Source organism: Zootoca vivipara, chromosome 1 (assembly GCF_963506605.1).
Source record: "Zootoca vivipara chromosome 1, rZooViv1.1, whole genome shotgun sequence".
NCBI classification, from domain to species: Eukaryota; Metazoa; Chordata; class Lepidosauria; order Squamata; family Lacertidae; genus Zootoca; species Zootoca vivipara.
The window spans coordinates 115,549,748-115,563,746 of record NC_083276.1 but is presented as its reverse complement, the minus strand read 5'-3'; the positions used below and the strand labels follow the sequence as shown (position 1 = coordinate 115,563,746).

The following is a 13,999-nucleotide window of genomic DNA, read 5'->3' as shown; positions in this document are numbered from 1 at the left end:
TTCCTAAAAGAGAAACGTTTGCCTGGGTGATGAATGATTACTTCTCCCTCTGGTGGCTGGCATGTGACCCAGCTGCCTCACCATGGAAACTTAGCCCAGTTTAAAGAGGATCAGTCGAAGAACTGTTACAAAATAAGGTAGAACATATGTCTAAAATGTATAATTTCTTATTAGAATGGGAAACAAAAGACGAGATGGTTAAAACATCAATGACACACAATATAGGACACAATATAGACCTAAACCTCTGGGAGAAACTTCGGAAAAGTGATCTGAAATTTACTGCGTGTTATTCTCTGAAAGCAGAATCAGATATGTGTTGGAAATGTAAAGAAACAAGAGGTACCTTTTTCATATGTGGTGGATGTGCAGAAAGGTGAAAGAATATTGGGAAATGATTTATAATGAGCTGGAAAAAAATGTTTAACTTTACCTTCCCCCAAAAAAACCAGAGACCTTTTTGTTGTGAATAATCCAGACAGAAATTCCTAGGTGCCAGAAAAGTTTATTTATGTATGCAGCAACAGCGGCCCATGTTTCGTTGGCCCAAAAATGGAAAGTGAGCGAGGTGGTCCCTGGTAAAGAGGATTGGCAACTTAAGATGTTAGAATATTCAGAACTTGCAAGTTTAACCCACAGAATAAGAGAGCAAGAAGAACGCATATTTAAAGAAGGGTGGAAAACATTTATTGAATATATGGGAAATAATTGTACACAGCTGAAAATGCTGGCAACATTAAAATAAATTCAACAGAGTGAATAATATTTGATTGATGTAAAAGTGGAAAATTGATTTGAATTGTTATAGTAAAATATGCAGGAAACTATGATATGTAATATGAACCATGCATGGAAGGAGAAGAAGGGAAGTCATTGGATATTTCAAAGTTTGTAAAATGTTTAATTTGATATGTAGAAAAAAAAACCACTCAATAAAAATTATATAATAAAAAATAGAGGATCAGTCAAAGCATTCTAACAACAGCTCCACACATTATGAATGATGAAAAATGTAACATCTGAATGTCACTCTTAGATACATTTTTGTTGTGGTTGGCATCTGTCTTGGAAGACAACAAAAGAGTGTGTTTTCAGGGGTGAAGTCTAACAGTTGGAGAGTTACAGCGCCTTCTGTGGCTGTAGAGACCGATTCGGGAAAGACATGTTTTATTGCAGGTGGGGCAGATAAAGGCGTCCATTTTTGCTGCTATATGTGCACTGTGGTGTTTTTTCTCTCTGATCCCCCCCTTTCTCACCTGGACCCCAACTCCAAGCAGGATCAAAACCAGCATTGCAAAATTCAGAAAAGTTCAAGTGTTTCAAAAAGTGCAAATCAATGAGGTTTGCCTTTAAATGTGAGCTGAATCAAATTTCTCCTCTCCCCCTAGAAGTGACAGCATTTTTCTCCCACCACGTGTGCAGCCAGTGATATGGTTGGGAAAGGGCAGTGGATGCCGAACATTATTTTATAAATAGTGCAAGTGTTATTAGGGTTAATGAAAGAGAAGGGGAGGGGGGAGGGTGGCTGCTGTTTTTGACAATGATCACACATTCTCCAAACCTCTAGTTTGGCCCCAAAATAACGTTTGTCCAACTTCCATGAGAATCAAGTTGTGGCCTATTATTGGCCCAAGAGACATGTTTTAAAATTACTGTTGTGTGACCCTTCAGTTAATTGTAGGTCTGCATTCCCTAAGGTCATTCAGCTTAAAGATGTGTGACAGACTCCCCTCCCCAATTTAAAACCTATTCCTTTAAAGATTGTAGGCTAATTTGAATATTAACCACCTGCCAAGTTCAACACACCTCTACAATAAACCTTACCTTCCTGACTTGTTGGACAAGAAGCACAGTGTGGCTCTCGTATAATACCACAACTTTCCTCTCTCTCTCTCTCTTTATTATTTTAATGACAGTGGCAAATGTCTGATTATTCCCAGGTGTTTCTCCCCCCCCTTCCCCCCTGCTCTTCCAGCCATGAATGTGACTATTAGGGCCGGAGCCATAAAGGATGTCTTTCCCCACTTCCTTCTATGCCTGTCCCTTAACAGAACTGCAAGTCCAGCCTCTTCCAACCCCTTCAATTCCCTGAGGTATCCACCAAGTATTTGTGTTGACTGCCTTAATTTTCATCTCCTCTAATCATTCCCTGCCAGATGGCACTTAAAGTTTAATGGCCCCTGTAAAGGCAAGTCCCCTTTCTTCTTTTAAGCCATCACGTGTGTTTGCTTAGTAAACTGTTAACTGTTCACAAAGCATGAAAGGACCACCAACACAATTATTCCAGAGAGCTCACATCCAAATCTTGATTTCAGTGGAAGGTGAGTAGGTGATATATTATCGTGAGCTATGCGACCTTAGATTTCAGTCTGTACTTGGTAAGAGCAGGTTGCAAGCTCAACTCACCAAATACAGTATAGTCGTACCTTGGAAGTTGAATGGAATCTGTCCATTTGACTTCCAAAACATTTGGAAACCAAAGTGCTGCTTCTGATTGGCTGCAGGAAGCTCCTGCAGCCAATCAGAAGCCGTGGTAGCCCCGTCGGATGTTCGGGTTCCAAAGAACGTTTGCAAACTGGAACACTCACTTCCGAGTTTGTGGCGTTTGGGAGCCAAAACATCGGAGTACCAAGGCGTTCAGGATCCAAGGTACGACTGTAGTCTCTGTCCGGATGTGCGCTTGTGGACATGCTAGGCTTGCCCTCCTAATACACACCAGTTTCCATGAAGATAACGAACAATTCAGGTGTTTATCCCCGGCTCAGCAAACCACTTCATTGCAACACAGAAGAGCATCATTCCTGATAGGCAAGTTTGTTACCATACACAGCCTTGTGCACAGCCTTGCAAATATGCCTGCAGATTTACTAGCCTGCCTACCACATCCACATACAAGCTTTCATGGCACAATGTCAACAGCAAAATAACCAACGCAATTCCAATTTGCAAGTTGTTCTGCAGGTGTTCTGCCATCGCATCTGTCGTTATCGGTACATCTCACATTCTGACAGTATAGTGGTGCTTCCACGATATCCTATTGATCCTCAGCCATAGGAATGTGAGTACAGGATTGCTCTGTAAGTCAGTTAAAGTGGCACGTTGAGAACGTGGACAAACGCAGAATTCAGCATGTGATGGTTTCTCTCGTGAAACATGCTCACATCACATTTACCAGAAAGAAACATCATGAAGAAAAACATCTTGTCCTCCTTTGTTTTTATTGTTCTTTTAAATCAGTAGGTGAAATGATAAACGTTTGGCGAAATATGAATTGGGTGTCTTCTGTCCCTCTGACCTGCTGCCCATTTGGACTACTTTCCACCTCTCAGCCTCCAAAGGCAATTTCCCTATTTTTTGGCTCATTGGCAGAGTCTTAATTAGAGACATGGAAACTGGCTGCCATAATGATAAAAAACCAAAACTGAAATGTTGCTCATATTCTCAGATGTAAGCAATAGCTGTTACAGCTAGTGTAGCATCAGGGCAAAGAGACTGGGGAGGCTTGTTCTGTGTTCAAATTTCGCTACTGCAAACTCACTGCAGATGTAGGAAAGCCATTTTTAATATTAGGCAAGTGCCACCTTGCACTGTTTTCAATGCCAGCTAAAAACATATTGTGAGTCCTCGACTCACAAATGTTTTTTGCAAGCATTGGAAGTTTACCCCACAGGGTAGTAGAGGAAGCAATTGAGGCAGAGCATTTATCTATTAACTGCAATATGTAGCAACTGTTAAGGAAGCAAGTCTTAAACACTCTGAAAACCCTGCTTCCTGGAGGTCCTTGACCATCCCTGAAATTCTATCCTCTACTGATCTTTCAGGTGCTATCAATATGAGTCTTTCCAGATTCCAAGAGATAATCTCAGAAGAACTTTTAAAAAATTAAAATCCCTTTGAAGCTACATGCGCCACTCATCAGTATTTTAATAGATTTTGTGGAAAGGGGAGAATTCAGACCTGAGAGCTTTTGGTTTTCAGTTGCCAAACTAATATTCATGCTAGCATGCCATCAAGTGAAAACCACAGTGTTTCTGAGAGAAGTCTATCACACGCAAGCCCACACAAAACATTGGCTATTCACATTATAAAAATAAAAATTAAGCTGTCATTGTCCAGAGGAGCATATTTTGATGAAATGTTACTTTGGTTCTATTACTCTGAACCACCCTGGGCTCCCTTTAGGAGAGAAAGGGCAGGTCAGGGAAGCAACAGCATCTTGAAAAGAATAGGATTTACTCAGAAGTAAACCTGTTTACGGGGTTAGAGTCAAATAATGGCTAGTTGTCCGATCTTAGCAACACTTCCATACATCTATTTTAAGTGCATAATTTTTTAATTTTAGCCTGAACATGCATGCGTGTGTGTGTTTGGGGGGGGGGATATATTAATTTTAAAGTGTCTGCAGTGTTTTTAAAACTCAGTGATCCAATGCAGTATGTGGTTTCATCAGGTCTCCTGTCTCCCAGCAATGCCATTTTCTTGCTGTTGCACATATCAGCATTCCACACGATTTGGTCTTTGTCTGGCTGAAAGAGGCACACACAACAAATAAGAATATTAATGACATGTTCCTCTCTCTTTCACCCCCTCCACCTATTTCACCTTCTGCACCTTGGATGTAAAACAAAAACAATCTGGTTTTCAAATGTTTCTTCCCCAAACGTTATTTATGCAAGCTGTTACGAACGAAGGTCAGTGCATGTTCTAAACTGGCTTGTCACTTTACAGAACCCTTGTCAGTCTAAGATGTGCTGAGGTTAATTTTGGCACTTCAGGAGGAATCATAATATTTGGCAGAGGCGTTTGCATAGGCAGAAGGCAATTGCCAGCACCACTTCCCGGGGGGGGGGGGGTGTATTCAGGGTTACTTTTTCCTTTCTCTACTTACAGCTCTTTTTCCCACAAACATTTCGAACCATCCAGCAGTAGCGTTCTGTCTGGTCCTCATGTAATGAAGAAAGGTTTCCTTGCTTTACCATCTTTGTGTTTATTTCCTTATATTTATACTCCGCCTCTCTTCCATCATGGAACTAGCAATGGGAAAATCTTTTATTTTACATTCCCTATTGAAAAACAAAAAAGTACAAAATTACAAGTGCACAGAGCAAGTTAAGGCACACAAAAAAGAAGAAAAAGTACCCTTGTAGGAAACAAAACAGAAAAAAGATATTGTGTATATTACAAAAAAGGAGGTGGGAAATGTTAACTAGACCTTAATATAATATGTTATTTATAAAAATGAATTCCAAATATCTTTAAATCCGTCCGTGACAAGTCTACGTTTGTACACAACTTGTTCATGTGCAGCGAATTTGTAGACATTTTCAAATCAGTAATTATGGGAAGCCGTGTTTTTATTTTTCCAGTGATGGGCAAATCTGACCATTTTGTTTTCTTGCAGTTTCTCATTTCCCCACTAAATTCAGTTCCCCACATTTCCATATCAGCTTGTAATGTGGTTCAAGCCTTGCAGAGGGTTGGATTAGATGACCCTTAGTGTCCCTTCCTACTCTACAATTCTATGATTCTATGAAGTGTGTCGTGGGCCATGCCGCCTTGAGCATCGTCCTGATACATGTGCATCAATGGGGAAAACACTGCCGAGTTCATCAGTTAAAATTCCACAGGCTTTCTGTTTTCCTCTTGCGGCCAGGAGAGTCCCCAAACACTTTGCAGGGTTTCTTTGTTCTCCTCTTTTATGACTTATGTGGCAATCACTTCTACAACTGTCATGCCACTCTGCTCGATGACCTTGACAGATCACACCCATTAATATCTCTTGCAGGGCAAAAAAATAATTGAGTCTTGTAGATCTGCATATTATCCTGTGCTGAAAGCTCATTCTGAATTGAAGCCATTAATTTAGCCAGAGTGCTTTCATGACATACACACTGATATGAGTTAGAATATCTTCTTCCTTTGCTGTTGGTTCTCTACCTTTTTCTTTTACCCTTACATTTGTTGTGAGGCTTTCTCTGGCTATACAGTGGTACCTCGGTTTAAGAACAGCCCTGTTTACGAACGATTCTGTTTACGAACTCCGCAAACTGGAAGTAGTGTCCTGCTTTGCGAACTTTACCTAGGTCTAAGAACGGAATCCGAGTGGTGGAAGGGTGGAAGGGTGGGAGGCCTCATTAGGGAAAGCGCATGCCTCGGTTTAAGAGCGGTTTCGGTTTAAGAACGGACTTCCAGAATGGATTAAGTTTGTAAACCGAGGTACCACTGTATATATAAAGGTCTGCTTGTCTCAGCATCTCCCATCCCTTGAGTTAAGAATTCCCTAGCTTGTCATCTGATTTACAGCTCAACCTTCTACAAATCTACTCAGGTGTCAATCCGACAGAGTTCAGTGGGGTTTACTCCCAGGTAAGTAGGCACAAGACTTTAGCCTTATTCTTGTGGGATAAGCAAGCAGGTGAAACACCTGAACCTTTGTAATTTGCGTTTTACGTCCCCATGTGGTTGAGCCCTTGACGTAGAACACTGAAGGACATCCAAGCTCATTGGCTCCAGAGGACCACTTAGCAAATTATATTGTACAAAACGGCATGTACAAAATGGACAGCATGAATGCAAGGAATATGTGGATTACACAGGCGCACTTCCCTTGCCATCCTCTCTCTTTTGCTGAGGAGATGGCAATCTGTTTGTGGGTGTGCCTGATACAGTAAATGGCCACAACTGTGAGCATACTTTCCAGACCCTCCAAGTGTCCCTATTTTCCAGGGTCATCCCTGATTTAGAGAAGCTGTCCTGGTTTCTGTTTTGATCCCTGAACAGACCCGGCTCTAGGTGTAGTCCCGGTGGCGCAGGGCGCCAAGGCGACGTGCTGGTGGGGGGGGCACTCGCAGCGAAGCCGTGCTGCGCGCTGCGAGGGCGGGGACACCGGAGCGATCTTCGCGCCTCAGCGCCAGGGCGCCCAACCTGCTTGAGACAGCCCTGTCCCTGAATGTCCCACTTTTCCTTAGGACGTCCCTATTTTCATTGGAGAAATGTTGGAGGGTATGGAGTTATCCAACCCACAAGGCATCTGAAGGCAATCCTGTATAGGGAAGTGGTTTTTTAAAAAGTGTTTAATGTTTTCATATACAGTGGTACCTCGACTTACGAACGACTCAACAACCGAATTTTTCAACTTACGTTGAATTATGAATTTCTCGACATCCGAACGGAAACCGGGTTAGGGTTTTTTCGACTTACGAATTTTTAGATGGGGTTGCTCCGACTTACGAATTTTTCCATTTCCAATGCATTCCTATGGGAAATTGCGTTTCCAATGGCGCTTTTCAACTTACGAGTTTTTCAACCTACGAAGGTGCCTTAGGAATGGATTAAATTCGTAAGTCAAGGCACCACTGTACAGTGGAACCTCAGTTTAAGAACAGTCTGGTTTAAGAATGATTTGGTTGACAAACTCCGCAAAACCGGAAATAGTGTCTTGGTTTGAGAACTTTACTTCGGTCTATGATCGGAAGCCAAATGGTGGAAGGGCACCGGCGGCCAGGGGAAAGCGCGCCTTGGTTTAAGAACATGCAGCTGCTGGGTGACCTTGGGCTAGTCACACTTCTCTGAAGTCTCTCAGCCCCACTCACCTCACAGAGTGTTTGTTGTGGGGGAGGAAGGTAAAGGAGATTGTTAGTCGCTTTGAGACTCCTTAGGGTAGTGATAAAGCGGGATATCAAATCCAAACTCTTCTTCTTCTTCTTCTGTATGCTTTGTGATATTTTATGCCAGGGGTCAGCAAACTTTTTCAGCAGGAGGCCAGTCCACTGTCCCTCAGACCTTGTGGGGGGCCGGACTATATTTTGAAAAAATATATGAACGAATTCCTATACCCCACAAATAAGCCAGAGATGCATTTTAAATAAAAGGACACATTCTACTCATGTAAAAACACCAGGCAGGCCCCACAAATAACCCAGAGATGCATTTTAAATAAAAGAACACATTCTATTCATGTAAACACATGCTGATTCCAGGACTGTCCGTGGGCCGGATTTAGAAGGTGATTGGGCCGCATCCGGCCCCCGGGCCTTAGTTTGGGGACCCCTGTTTTATGCATTGTGACTGGCCGTTATTTTCATTGATTATAGTTTAGTAATTCTTTATTGAAATTAAGCTGTTTAATTATTATTTGCTGATATTTAATTTTACTGTTTACTATGATATTCTAATGTATTATTGAATACTGCTTCATTTGATATAAGCCGTTGGTTTTAAAGTTATGTTTTTATGATGACTTTTTGTATTGGATCAGATGGTTATTAGGTTTGGGGTCTTTGCACTTTTGTTGCTTCTATAGAAAGGCGGTATGCAAATCTAAAGTGAAATGAAAAGAAAATGAAACGATCTTCATTTCAACACCGTTTTAAAGCTACTTCTACAAGTAAAGGGTCTGATTTCCGTTTCCCCTCTCACTAACCAGTAGAGGGAGCTCTGAGAATTAAACCGTATGAATCCTCATCTGCCAAATCGACGAAAAACAATCAAACAACAAACACCAATAAATGGCCAGGCACTAGAAAACAGCACCTAGATATAGCTTATATGGATTTTCCTGACACTTGACATTCTAAAGTGCATCTCTTTTTCTAACACGTTTCTTACTTTACCATACGCAGGTTTTTGTGTAACTGCTTATAGAAGCACCAGACTCTGTAAATTGATAGCATATGCAAATATTGTTTATAGAGCTGTTGTTGGACTATAGGCTTCCAGAAAAGCACTGTAACAGAACACTTAAAATGTCTGTCAGTATAGCATCTCTCTCTCTCTCTCTCTCTCTCTCTCTCTCTCTCTCTCTCTCTCTCTCTCTCTCTCTCTCTCTCTCTCTCTCATTAGGAAGAACTTCCTGACAGTAAGAGCTGTTCGACAGTGGAATTTGCTGCCAAGAAGCGTGGTGGAGTCTCCTTCTTTGGAGGTCTTTAAGCAGAGGCTTGACAGACATATGTCAAGAATGCTTTGATGGTGTTTCCTGCTTGGCAGGGGGTTGGACTGGATGGCCCTTGTGGTCTCTTCCAACTCTATGATTCTTTCTTTCTTTCTTTCTTTCTTTCTTTCTTTCTTTCTTTCTTTCTTTCTTTCTAAAATGGTTTCTGAAGACAATTGAACTGGTGCCAAGTTGGAGGGCGTCTCCGAGCAAGTCTCATCTCCCGTGGCTTCCCTCAGTGGGGCTTCCTTCCCCAGTGCTTCACTGATGCCTCCCCCCCCCCCCCAGAGGCGAATTTACGGCAGCACAACTGGTTCTGCCACAACGGGTGCCAAGCTTAGGGGCCCCCGCCACTATGACGTAGTGAACTGAGCAGAACGGAAGATGAGAGGTGGTTGAGGGTGCCACATTTTGGCCTTGCACCCCTGCCCCCCCCAAGCTGACCAGGGGGCAGAGGATGTCCTGAAGAGCTTTCGAATGGGGTACAGCAATTTTTTTTAAAAAAAAACACCAGTGCTATTTTTCCAGAAAAAGAGGTGCTGAAACTCACCATGAACACCTCTCTTGTTCTCTTGGAATGTTAATGGCACCCACCTGAGAGGTGCTGGAATGGAGTTCTGCCAAGTTCCGAGTTCCGGCTGAAAAAAAAATCCCTGCTCTAAGATTGAAGATGATTAGTCCAACGTGATTGCAGAACATATCTATATCGGCTTTCATCCAATTACCAGGATAGGTTGCGCTGTATATGCCACACCTTTTATCAGTAAAGAGAAACCATAGAGCTTTGTGCGAGGAATGACTTCACAATTGCTTCCTGTTTCTTAAACACAGATCAGAAGCACTTGCATTAATTGTGATACTGCTCTTTTTTTAATTATTATTATTTCAGGATTCAGAACTCAGCAGCTGTTAATTGGTGTTTTCTTCACCTCATAATGGTAGAAAATGTGTTTGAAACATTTCAGAGTGCAACTCGGAGGTGTTAAATATAGCAGAGGTGTCCCATTCTCCAACTTCCCCTCCGGCTAAGAGCTGCCCATTTAGGTCACATTTACTTAAGTAACCAGCCATTTGATCTTTCCCTGGGGGGCGTTCAGGGTTCTTTCTTTTCATCTTCTCCACGTGCAGTTCCCAAATGGCTCCTTGAACACTTTATGGTTAATATTTGTGTTTATGGGAAAAGGCTACACAATCTATGGCAAGTCAAATAAAAGCCACATTTATAAACTTCAATTACAGATAAAGAGTGACTAATAGACCTTGGATATGCCTGTTAAAAAGATTACGCCGGCACATATCCTTGTTGCCCGTCATTAAAACCTGGATGTTGATGTATCAAGGGCATTTTAGTTGCAGAAGGGTCTAATGATGGCTACATAAATATGCAAAATTATGTTGTTGATTGGAAAAATAATTAAATGTAAAGGTCTTGATGTTGTGGCAAGAACGCTGCTTGGATATGCAAAGTGGCATTATCATAGACCCCATTTGTAGGGTAGAAGTCTCTCCCCCTCCCTCCCTCCCTCCCTCCCTCCCTCCCTCCCTCCCTCTCTCTTTCTCACACACACGTGTAATTATTACATGTTACATTTTACAAAGGAAAAAAATTCTGTATCGGAGAATTAGAAATAAGAAACTACAGACACAAAAAAGGCCTAAAAAACATTACAGTCGTACCTTGGAAGCCTAACGGAATCCGTTTCGGAAGTCCGTTTGACTTCTAAAATGTTTGGAAACCAAAGTGCGGCTTCTGATTGGCTGCAGGAAGCTCCTGCAGCCAATCGGAAGTCGCGGAAGCCCCACCAGACATTTGGCTTCCAAAAGAATGTTCGTAAACTGGAACACTCAGTTCCGGGTTTCGATCGTTCGGGAGCCGATTTGTTCAGGAACCAAGGCATTTGAGATCCAAGGTACCACTGTAATGGCATTTATAAGGTTGCAATCTTACCCACATATACTTGGAAGCAGAATGAGGAAGGTGTTCATGGTGAGTTCTGGTACCTCTTTTTCTGGAAAATGGCGCTGATTACAAATATTTGTTGTACCCCACTTGTAAGACTTTCAGCACAACCACTGCCCCCTGGTCAGCTTTGGAGGCAGGGGTGGACTTTGGCTTCCCATTCCACTGAGCTCTGCACATTGTTGCTTAGCAACGAGACATCCATAGCACTTCACCCTCCTCAGTGCCCCAAAGCAGAAGGAAGCTCTAGGGTCCATTGTTTCATGTTGGACCGTCCTGATTTAGAGTATTTCTTCCTTGCTTCTTGGCCGAAATGGCTCTCAGAGTGACATACATCTAACCATAGACAGCTTTCCAGGTCATGTGGCCAGCATGACTAAACCACTTCTGGCACAACGGAACACCGTGACGGAAACCAGAGCGCACAGAAACGCCGTTTACCTTCCTGCTGCAGCGATACCTATTTATCTACTTGCACTGGCGTGGCGTGCTTTCAAACTGCTAGGCTGGCAGGAGCTGTCCCAGCTGGCAGGAGCTGGGACAGAGCAACAGGAGCTCACTCCATCACTGGGATTTGAACCTCCGACCTTCTGATCGGCAAACCATAGGTGGACAAACGCCGGCTCTCTCAGCCTGAAAGCAAGATGAGCGCCGCAACCCCATTGTCGCTTTTGACTGGACTTAACTGTCTGGGGGTCCTTTACCTTTGTTGTTTTCCTTTTTTTCCAGATAACCAGTTGAAACAAGACAGTTTCCACTTGCAGGCCTACAGTCTAAAAAAAACAAAGACACACAAAGAAAAGGGACAGGGAGGGAAGAGGGGGGAAACTCAGGCACCAGTTCTTAAATGGCAGTTCTTCTAATGACCGATGAGCATAGTTGAAGGGTAGGAGGTGCCTGATGGAATTGGCTTCTCCCAGGTGACAGTAGAGAGAAAGGAGGGAGATGGCTTTCCATCTCACCCACTGCTGCAATGGATGTCCCCAGATGTTGTTTCAGACTGTTTTGTACATAGGTAACACAGACCAGTCGTGTCGCAAGGCGGGGGGCGGTGTGCTCCGGGTGCCATGTCTGGATGGGTGGTGAGAAGGCACTCCGCGGGGTGCTCACCCCACCGCCCCCGGGCGCGGTGTCATGAGCAGCCATCGCACTGCCGCAGCCTGATGTGGAGGATCCTCCATTCACAGCTGCAGCCAGGGCCGTCTTAAGCACATCCAGCGCCGTGGCGCAAAGGTCCCTCCGACACCCCCTCCCCTTCCCAAAATTCAGCCTGGGGCGGAGGGCGCTGTTGGGGCTGCCTAACTACGCGTGGCCATGCGAGGCGGCAAAAGCTTCCTCTCCTTGCAGAACCAGTGAGACTACTGCCTAGAGTGGCACCACGCGCCTGCTGCCACTCTAGGCAGTAGTCTCACTGGTTCTGCAAGAAGAGGAGGAGAGGAAGCTTTTGCCGCCTCGCATGGAGCTCCTGGCTGCTGCGCTCAGCCGGACACCAGCCGTTCGGCGCCCCTTTGGCGCCTCTGGTGGCCAGGCACCCTGGCGCATTGCGCCACCCAGCCCGGGCCTAGAGCCGGCCCTGGCTGCAGCCATGAGAAGAGGATCCCACCTCCTTTTAGTCCATCTAATTAAAACCAATTCGTAGGATTTATTTCAGTCCTGCAAGTGTCTTTAAACTTCTACAATTCTTCTCCATATAGTCCACGAATTTACTCCATTCCTTTTGGAACTTTGTCTCTCCCTGGTTATGGATCCTGCAGGTCAACTTTGCTAACTCTGCATAGTCAATCATTTTCGTCTGCCACTCCTCAACCGTCGGTATCTCCTGTGATTTCCATTTTTGGGCTAATAAAGGCCTAGCCACGGTTGTAGCATACATAAATAATTTTTGGTCTCCTTTTGCAATCTCCTCTCCCTTAATCCCAATAAAAAAGCTTCAGGTTTTTTGGGAAAGGTATTCTTAAAAATCTTTTTCAATTCATTCTATATCATTTCCCAAAATCTTTTTACTTTTTCGCATGTCCACCACATATGATAAAATTCACCATCTTTATCTTTCCATTTCCAGCATGATTTACTACTCATTCTATACATCTTAGCTAATTTTACTGGTTCATTTTACAGTGTTTCCATTGTTAACTTATGTCAGATGCATATAGATTCAGAGCTGGCCCTACCATTAGACAACATGATATTACCACCTCAGGCAGCAAATGTGTCAGTCCATTGGCTGTTCCTTCTAAGATCTCTGGGCCTTTCCCTCTGTTGAAGGAAAAAGCTGCATATTCTACACATCCTGCCCTGCCTCCCCTAAATTATCCTGCTGTCCTCAGGTGGAATGGTAAACACTGTCCCATCACTAGTGTTGTAGTAAAACCTAACTGATGATGATGATAACTATATTTATATGCCACCCATCTGATTGGGATGCCCCAGTCCATCTAGGCCAGTAATGTCTACACTGAACTGACTGGCAAGGGCTCTTTTACAGCTTAGCTTCCAAATTCCAGACTGCAGAATCCGGGACCGGCAGCCATTTGACACCGGAAGTTGCGTCGATGTAACTTCCGGTGTCGCTTTGCCCTTCTATGGGCACCCAAAATGGCTGCCGCCGGCTTCGAAAGTCGCTTGTACGCATGTCAGGAAGTGCGCCGACGCAGCTTCCGGTGTCTCTCCGCCCATCTATGGGCACCAAAATGGCCGCCGCCATCACCGGAAGTCACATCTATGCACTTCCAGACATGCGTAGATGCGACTTTTGAAGCTGGTGGCGGCCATTTTTGGTGCCCATAGAAGGGCACATCAGAAAAAAAAAATGGCCGCCGGCAGGAGAAAATAACGGAGAAAAACGGGAGATGAAGTGATACGGGGGACCACCGGGAAAAGGTAAGTAAAAAAGGGGTTTTCCCGGGGAAAACGGGAGACTTGGCAGCTATGTTTTACAATCCTACCTGGAAACTGCAGGGATTGAACCCAGGACCTCCTGTACGCAATGCAGATGCTCTTATCACTGACTGAGCTACAGCATTTCCCCTGAATTTCAGCTTTAGATTGCAGCCTGCATTTTTCACGTATGAGACTCTCTTAAAGTGCTAGGTTCAATAACAACGTATTGA

The 13,999-nt window shown here is 43.8% G+C and overlaps 1 long non-coding RNA gene across 1 annotated transcript; it reads right to left on the bottom strand.

Moving 5' to 3' along the window:
* Window positions 1–3,697: 3,697 nt before the first annotated feature.
* Window positions 3,698–9,543, bottom strand: LOC118094503 (uncharacterized). Its single transcript, XR_004693773.2, has 3 exons — window positions 9,480–9,543; window positions 4,889–5,063; window positions 3,698–4,526 (listed from the first exon to the last, which is right to left on the bottom strand). It is a non-coding gene; the product is annotated as an uncharacterized LOC118094503 (long non-coding RNA).
* Window positions 9,544–13,999: the final 4,456 nt, after the last annotated feature.